The following is a 9,192-nucleotide window of genomic DNA, read 5'->3' on the forward strand; positions in this document are numbered from 1 at the left end:
AAGAGAGACACCACAACACTACATGAAGAGAGACACCACAACACTACATAAAGAGAGACCCCACAACACTACATAAAGAGAGACAAAACAACACTACATAAAGAGAGACAACACTACATAAAGAGAGACAACACAACACTACATAAAGAGAGACAACACAACACTACATAAAGAGAGACAACACAACACTACATAAAGAGCGACAACATTACATAAAGAGAGACAACACTACATAAAGAGAGACAACACTACATAAAGAGAGACAACACAACACTACATAAAGAGAGACACCACAACACTACATAGAGACAACACAACACTACATAAAGAGAGACAACACAACACTACATAAAGAGACACAACACAACACTACATAAAGAGACACAACACAACACTACATAAAGAGCGACAACATTACATAAAGAGAGACAACACTACATAAAGAGAGACAACACTACATAAAGAGAGACACCACAACACTACATAGAGACAACACTACATAAAGTGAGACAACACTACATAAAGAGAGACAACACTACACAAAGAGAGACACCACAACACTACATAGAGACAACACAACACTACATAAAGAGAGACAACACAACACGACATAAAGAGAGACAACACTACATAGAGAGACAACACAACACTACACAAGGAGAGACAACACTACATAAAGAGAGACAACACAACACTACATAAAGAGATACAACACAACACTACATAAAGAGAGACAACACTACATAAAGAGAGACAACACTACATAAAGAGAGACAACACAACACTACATAAAGAGATACAACACAACACTACATAAAGAGAGACAACACTACATAAAGAGAGACAACACTACATAAAGAGATACAACACAACACTACATAAAGAGAGACAACACAACACTACATAAAGAGATACAACACAACACTACATAAAGAGAGACAACACAACACTACATAAAGAGATACAACACAACACTACATAAAGAGAGACACCACAACACTACATAAAGAGAGACAACACTACATAAAGAGAGACAACACTACATAAAGAGAGACAACACAACACTACATAAAGAAATACAACACAACACTACATAAAGAGATACAACACAACATAAAGAGAGACAACACTACATAAAGAGATACAACACAACACTACATAAAGAGAGACAACACTACATAGAGAGATACAACACAACACTACATAAAGAGAGACAACACTACATAAAGAGAGACAACACAACACTACATAAAGAGAGACAACACAACACTACATAAAGAGAGACAACACTACACTACATAAAGAGAGACAACACAACACTACATAAAGAGAGACAACACAACACTACATAAAGAGAGACAGCACTACACTACATAAAGAGAGACAACACAACACTACATAAAGAGAGACAACACTACATAAAGAGAGACAACACAACACTACATAAAGAGAGACAACACAACACTACATAGAGACACCACAACACTACATAAAGAGAGACAACACTACATAGAGACACCACAACACTACATAAAGAGAGACAACACTACATAGAGACACCACAACACTACATAAAGAGAGACAACACTACATAGAGACACCACAACACTACATAAAGAGAGACAACACTACATAGAGACACCACAACACTACATAAAGAGAGACAACACTACATAGAGACACCACAACACTACATAAAGAGAGACAACACTACATAGAGATACCACAACACTACATAAAGAGAGACACCACAACACTACATAAAGAGAGACAACACTACATAGAGATACCACAACACTACATAAAGAGAGACACCACAACACTACATAAAGAGAGACACCACTACACTACATAAAGAGAGACAACACTACACTACACAAAGAGAGACCTAAGACAACAACATAGCAAGGCAGCAACACATGACAACACAGTAACTTTTACCAGCATCATAGTATATGTATCGGTGAAGCGCTGTGACATATGAAATAGGAGTGATAGTACAATCAATATGTTATAACTTCGTAAAAAAATCGATGAACTCGTCAAATTATTATGTGACCTGCAGTCATATTCAGGTCCTGATTGGTCAACAAGCTCATTTGACACGTCAAATAGTGTTATTTGTTGTGTATCTTTTGAAGACCCAAACGGCGTTCTATATACGGATTGGCTTAGATGTGACCGCAGGAAGATTTAAAGTTACCATTGAGCTTCAACCTGAGACTACTATACAGCCCAACTATAATTCAGAAGGTATATATAATGCTTAACTTGTATTTATTTTTTTATTCCTTTCATATAGACATCATTGTCCACCCATTAGTAAACGTTGATGTTAAGGAGAGGACTAACAACAGGGGGCAGCATTATCTTAACTATGGAGAGTAGCCTATACTGTTTCACACTGATGGAGGGATGACACAACACCACAATAGATTGTCATATTTTTTTTCCAGAGAATATAACCAAACATACAGTCACGTAAGACTCTGTGTTTTGCGCAGTTGTCTAAGGATGGTGCCTGACCATCTGACATAAAAGAAAGAGGGGACAGTTTGGTGAAAAGGCTTTAAATAAAGGTTCAAATCCAGGCATGTCATATGATTGTGCAAAACATGGGACCCTAAAAGTTACAACCAAAGTGGATTCACCTAATAAAGGTTAACAGTGCCTTCAGAAAGTATTCATACCCCCTTTGACTTATTCCACATTTTGTTGTGTTACAGCCTGAATTCAACATGGATTATTTGTTTTTGTCGTCCATCTACACAATACCCCATAATGACAAAGTGAAAACATGTTTTTAGATTTTTTGTTGTTGCACATTTATTGAAACGGAAATATAGAAATAGCTCATTTACATAAGTACCTTTGGCAGTGATTACAGCTGTGAGGCATTCTGGGCAAATCTTTTAAGAGCTTTGCACACCTGGATTGTTACAATATTTGCACACAATTCTTCAAGCTCCGTCAAGTTGGTTGTTGATCATTGCTAGACAGCCATTTTGAAGTCTTGCCATCAAGGGTGTAGTGCTGCAGGAGCGTGGAGGAGCAGCACTCCCTCACCTTTTTCAATTTGAGAATGCACAGTAAAACTATTTCTGGAAAATGTATTCTGATCAATTCTAAATAAATGATATTGAATAACCATGAAAAAATTATAGAATGACAAAACAAATAAATATGTAGCAGCCTAGGGCAGCTCTTTTTTGGGGGCCCTAGCACTACACAGCTGATTCAAATAATCAACTAATCATCGACCTTTCGTCATTTGAATTAGCTGTCTAGTGTTAGGGCCAAAAACCAAAACGTGCACCCCTTCGGGCCGAGTTATGGGCAGGTTTAGCTAAAAGGGTAAAGGTTATGGGAAGGGTTAGCTAACATGCTAAGTAGTAGCAAAGTAGCTAAAAGTAGTAAGTACTTGAAAAGTTGCTAAAATGCTAAAGTTGTCCGTTTATAAGCTTCAAATTCGCAACCTTTTGTTTTTGCTTTAATTAACCATCTGTCTTTTGGAACCATACCAAACGTAACATATCATACTGAATTTGATTGTTCCGGATGTACATTTACTATGTTACATCTAGTCTATGAGACCAGGCTGCGAAATGCATTGGCTATTTATATTAAACTGATTGAAATCAATCAAATGATTGGCATGAAGATGCAGTTCCACCGGTAAACGTGAAGAATTATCATTGATGATTGACAGTGATGATGGCCTATTTTGAAATTACGTATGCCTAACTGGGTGTTTGAGGGAATTCAAAATAGAAAATATGTGTGGGCATAGGCAGATTCTGCAATTGGAGGATGCATTTTATGCATATTCTATAACAGGACTCTCCAACCCTGTTCCTGGAGAGTTACCATTCTGTAGGTTTTCATTCCAACCCTAATCTAGCTCACCTGAATATAATAATTAGCTGATTTATAAGATAAATCAGGTTAGTTACAACTAGGGTTGAAGTGAAACCTTACAAGGGGTTGCTCTCCAGGAACAGGGTTGGAGAGCCCTTTAATGATAGGCGGAGGAATTGACGACATAATGTTTTTTTTTTGCGCTCCCTCACCTAAAAAAACAGCACTACACCACGGCTTGCCATAGATTTTCAAGCCGATTTACGTCAAAACTGTAACTCGGTGTCACGACTTCTGCCGAAGTCGTTGCCTCTCCTTGTCCGGGCGGTGTTCGGCGGTCGACTTCACCGGTCTTCTAGTCATCATCGATCCATTTTTCATTTTCCATTGGTTTTGTCTTGTCTTCCCACACACCTGTTGTCAATCCCATTTCATTACCTGTTGTGTATTTAACCCTCTGTTTCCCTTCATGTGTTTGTCAGAGATTGTTCGTTGTCAAGTGTTGTGTGTTTTGTGTATAAGTGTGCGATGGGTCTTCATACCCAGATTTTGTATTATATTTTTTAGTGAGTGTTATGGAGCTTATTACTGGAACTTTTATTAAAGTACTCCATGCTACACTCTATTTTGACTCTCCTGCGCCTGACTTCCTCTGCCACTTATACACGCCATTGTGACAGAATCTCTGACCTTAAAAATGAAGTCAGCAGGAGGAGGCACTTCACTAATGGAGGTTGAGGAACGCGTCCTGGAACACGCGGCGGAGATTGACAGTCTGTGCGCTGTCATGGATCTCATTGTCCAGAGTATGGACCGCTGGGAGAGACAGGGAGCGTGTCCAGTACCTCCACCACCCCCTGGAATTCCTTCGAACGTTTTTTCCCCGCCGGAACAGAACAGGATCCAGTTGTCCCTACCCACGGGATACAATGGAGATACTACCAGCTGCCAGGGTTTTCTCCTAAAACTGAACTTGTATCTGGCCACGGTCTATCCAGTACCAACAGACCGTGAGAAAAGCTTCGCCCTCATCTCCTGCCTTACCGGGAAAGCCCTGGAGTGGGCCAACGCTGTGTGTGGAGAGGATAAGGCGTTGGACCATTTTGAGGAGCTCATCTGCCATTTCCGGAAGGTATTCGACCACCCATCCGAAGGCAGAGCAGCAGGTGAGCTCCTCTATCATCTGAGGCAGGGGAAGAGGAGTGCTCAGGAGTTCGCGTTGGAGTTTAGGACTTTGGCTGCCGGCGCTGGATGGAGCGACAGGGCCCTGATCGACCACTACCGTTGTAGTCTACGCGAGGACGTCCGTCGGGAGCTGGCCTGTAGAGACACCACCCTCAACTTCGACCAACTGGTGGATATGTCCATCAGGCTGGACAACATGCTGGCTACTCGGGGACGTCTAGATCGGGGTCTGGTTGTTCCATCCTCTCGCACTCTCTCTCCCGAACCTATGGATTTGGGAGGGATGGTGCGCAGGGAGACTGGAGGGGGTACCCGCTCGAGCACCATCTATGATCGCAGAGATCACACTGCTGATCGGTGCCGGGTTGGTTCCTCTGGGAATAGAGAAGGCAGGCAGGGCACTCTGGCATCACCCCAGGTGAGTAGGCACCATACTCATCCAGAGCCCTCTGCTGCACTTATGTTTGTCTCTGTCACCTTTCCGGATTTTTCCCTGCATTCCCAGTATAAGGCGCTAGTAGATTCAGGCGCGGCTGGGAATTTCATTAATAAAAATTTAGCTTATAGTTTAGGGATTCCTATTGTTTCTGTGGATATGCCTTTCCCTATTCATGCCTTAGATAGTCGACCAATAGGGTTAGGGTTTATCAGGGAGGTCACCGCACCTTTGTCTATGATAACGCGGGAGGGTCACAAGGAGAAGATTAGTCTTTTCCTTATTGATTCCCCTGCGTATTCTGTGGTGTTAGGCCTACCCTGGTTAACTACTCATAACCCCACTGTTTCTTGGCCACAGAGGGCTCTCACGGGGTGGTCGCGAGAGTGCTCAGGTAGGTGTGTAGGGGTTTCCGTTGGTGCCACTACGGTGGAAAGTCCAGACCAGGTTTCCACCGTGCGCATTCCCCCAGAATATGCCGATTTGGCACTCGCCTTCTGTAAAAAGAAGGCGACTCAATTACCACCCCATCGACAGGGGGATTGTGCGATAGATCTCCTGGTAGACGCTGCATATCCCAGGAGTCACGTGTATCCTCTGTCGCAAGCGGAGACAGTGGCTATGGATAATTATATCTCTGAATCCCTGCGTCAGGGGTTCATTCAGCCATCCATTTCACCCGCCTCTTCGAGTTTCTTTTTTGTGAAGAAGAAGGATGGCGGTTTACGCCCGTGCATTGATTATCGAGACCTTAATAAAATCACGGTAAAATATAGTTACCCGCTACCTTTGATTAATACAGTAATGGAGTCAATGCGCGGGGCCCGCTTCTTCACAAAATTGGATCTCAGGAGTGCGTACAATCTGGTGCGTATTAGGAGGGGTGATGAGTGGAAGACGGCATTTAGCACCACCTCAGGTCATTATGAGTACCTGGTCATGCCATATGGGTTGATGAATGCTCCATCAGTCTTCCAATCGTTTGTAGATGAGATCTTCAGGGACCTGAACGGGCAGGGTGTAGTGGTGTATATCGATGATATTTTGATATACTCTGCTACACGCGCTGAGCATGTGTCCTTGGTGCGCAGGGTGCTTGGTCGCCTGTTGGAGCATGATTTATATGTCAAGGCTGAGAAATGCTTGTTCTTCCAACAATCCATCTCCTTCCTAGGGCATAAGATTTCCACTTCAGGAGTGGAAATGGAGAGCGACCGCATTACAGCCGTGCGTAATTGGCCGACTCCAACCACGGTAAAGGAGGTGCAGCGTTTTTTAGGGTTTGCCAATTACTACCGGAGATTTATCCGGGGTTTTGGTCAGGTTGCAGCTCCCATTACCTCACTGCTAAAGGGGGGACCGGTGCGCTTGCAGTGGTCGGCCGAGGCGAATAGGGCTTTTGGTAAACTGAAGGCTCTGTTTACCTCGGCGCCTGTGTTGGCTCATCCGGATCCCTCTTTGCCATTCATAGTAGAGGTGGACGCATCCGAAGCTGGGATAGGAGCAGTGCTCTCTCAGCGTTCGGGTGTGCCACCGAAGCTTCGCCCCTGTGCTTTCTTTTCGAAGAAGCTCAGCCCGGCGGAGCGTAACTATGATGTGGGGGACCGAGAGCTGTTAGCTGTCGTAAAAGCCTTGAAGGTGTGGAGGCATTGGCTTGAGGGGGCTAATCACCCTTTTCTCATCTGGACTGACCACCGCAATCTGGAGTACATCCGGCAGGCGAAGAGACTAAATCCTCGCCAGGCAAGGTGGGCCATGTTTTTCACTCGTTTTGTGTTTACGCTTACTTACAGACCAGGCTCCCAGAACGTCAAGGCAGACGCATTGTCTCGGCTGTATGACACAGAGGAGCGATCCATGGATCCCACTCCCATACTCCCAGAGTCGTGTTTGGTGGCGCCAGTAGTGTGGGAGCTGGACGCGGACATTGAGCGGGCGTCACGTGCAGAGCCCTCTCCTCCTGAGTGTCCAGCTGGTCGTCTGTATGTTCCGTCTGCTGTCCGCGACCGATTGATCTATTGGGCTCACACATCACCCTCCTCTGGTCATCCTGGGATAGGTCGGACGATGCGCTGTCTTGATGGGAGGTACTGGTGGCCCACTTTAGCTAAGGACGTGAGGATTTATGTTTCCTCCTGTTCGGTGTGCGCCCAGTGCAAGGCTCCTAGACACCTGCCTAGAGGTAAGCTTTTACCTTTACCCGTTCCTCAACGGCCGTGGTCGCACCTGTCAGTGGATTTTGTGACTGATCTTCCACCTTCACAGGGTTACACCACGATCCTGGTCGTTGTGGATCGGTTTTCTAAGTCCTGTCGTCTTCTCCCTTTGCCCGGTCTCCCTACGGCCTTACAAACTGCGGAGGCTCTGTTTACACATGTTTTCCGGCATTATGGGGTGCCTGAGGATATAGTGTCTGATCGGGGTCCCCAGTTCACGTCAAGGGTCTGGAAGGCGTTCATGGAACGTCTGGGGATCTCGGTTAGTCTTACCTCAGGTTTTCACCCCGAGAGTAATGGGCAGGTGGAGAGAGTTAACCAGGATGTGGGCAGGTTTCTGCGGTCCTATTGCCAGGACCGGCCAGGGGAGTGGGCGAAGTTCGTGCCCTGGGCAGAGATAGCCCAGAACTCACTACGTCACTCCTCTACTAACCTTACCCCTTTTCAATGTGTATTAGGGTATCAGCCGGTTCTGGCTCCTTGGCATCAGAGTCAGGCCGAAGCTCCTGCGGTGGACAATTGGTTTCGGCACGCTGAGGAAACTTGGGAGGCAGCCCACGTCCACCTTCAGCGTGCCATAAGGCGCCAGAAAATTGGCACAGACCGTCGCCGCAGTGAGGCCCCGGTGTTTGTACCAGGGGACAGGGTCTGGCTCTCGAGCCGAAACCTGCCCCTCCGCCTGCTCTGCCGGAAGCTGTGTCCGCGGTTTGTGGGGCCGTTTAAAGTCCTGAGGAGAGTGAACGAGGTATGTTATAGATTACAACTGCCCATTAATTACCGTATTAACCCCTCGTTCCATGTGTCTCTCCTCAGGCCGGTGGTGGCTGGCCCGCTCCAGGAGGCTGAAGTGCGTGAAGTTCCTCCGCCTCCTCTAGACATCGAGGGGGTCCCGGCGTACGCTATTCGATCCATTTTGGATTCGAGACGTCGGGCGAGGGGCCTTCAGTACCTCGTGGACTGGGAGGGGTACGGGCCGGAGGAGAGATGCTGGGTTCCGGTGGAGGACGTTTTAGATCCTTCTATGTTAAAAGAATTCCACCGCCTCCATCCGGATCGCCCTGCACCTCGCCCTCCGGGTCGTCCCCGAGGCCGGTGTCGACGCGCTGCTGGAGCCGCGCGTCAGGGGGGGGGGGTAATGTCACGACTTCTGCCGAAGTCGTTGCCTCTCCTTGTCCGGGCGGTGTTCGGCGGTCGACTTCACCGGTCTTCTAGTCATCATCGATCCATTTTTCATTTTCCATTGGTTTTGTCTTGTCTTCCCACACACCTGTTGTCAATCCCATTTCATTACCTGTTGTGTATTTAACCCTCTGTTTCCCTTCATGTGTTTGTCAGAGATTGTTCGTTGTCAAGTGTTGTGTGTTTTGTGTATAAGTGTGCGATGGGTCTTCATACCCAGATTTTGTATTATATTTTTTAGTGAGTGTTATGGAGCTTATTACTGGAACTTTTATTAAAGTACTCCATGCTACACTCTATTTTGACTCTCCTGCGCCT

Source organism: Salvelinus fontinalis, chromosome 4 (genome assembly GCF_029448725.1).
Source record: "Salvelinus fontinalis isolate EN_2023a chromosome 4, ASM2944872v1, whole genome shotgun sequence".
NCBI classification, from domain to species: domain Eukaryota; kingdom Metazoa; phylum Chordata; class Actinopteri; order Salmoniformes; family Salmonidae; genus Salvelinus; species Salvelinus fontinalis.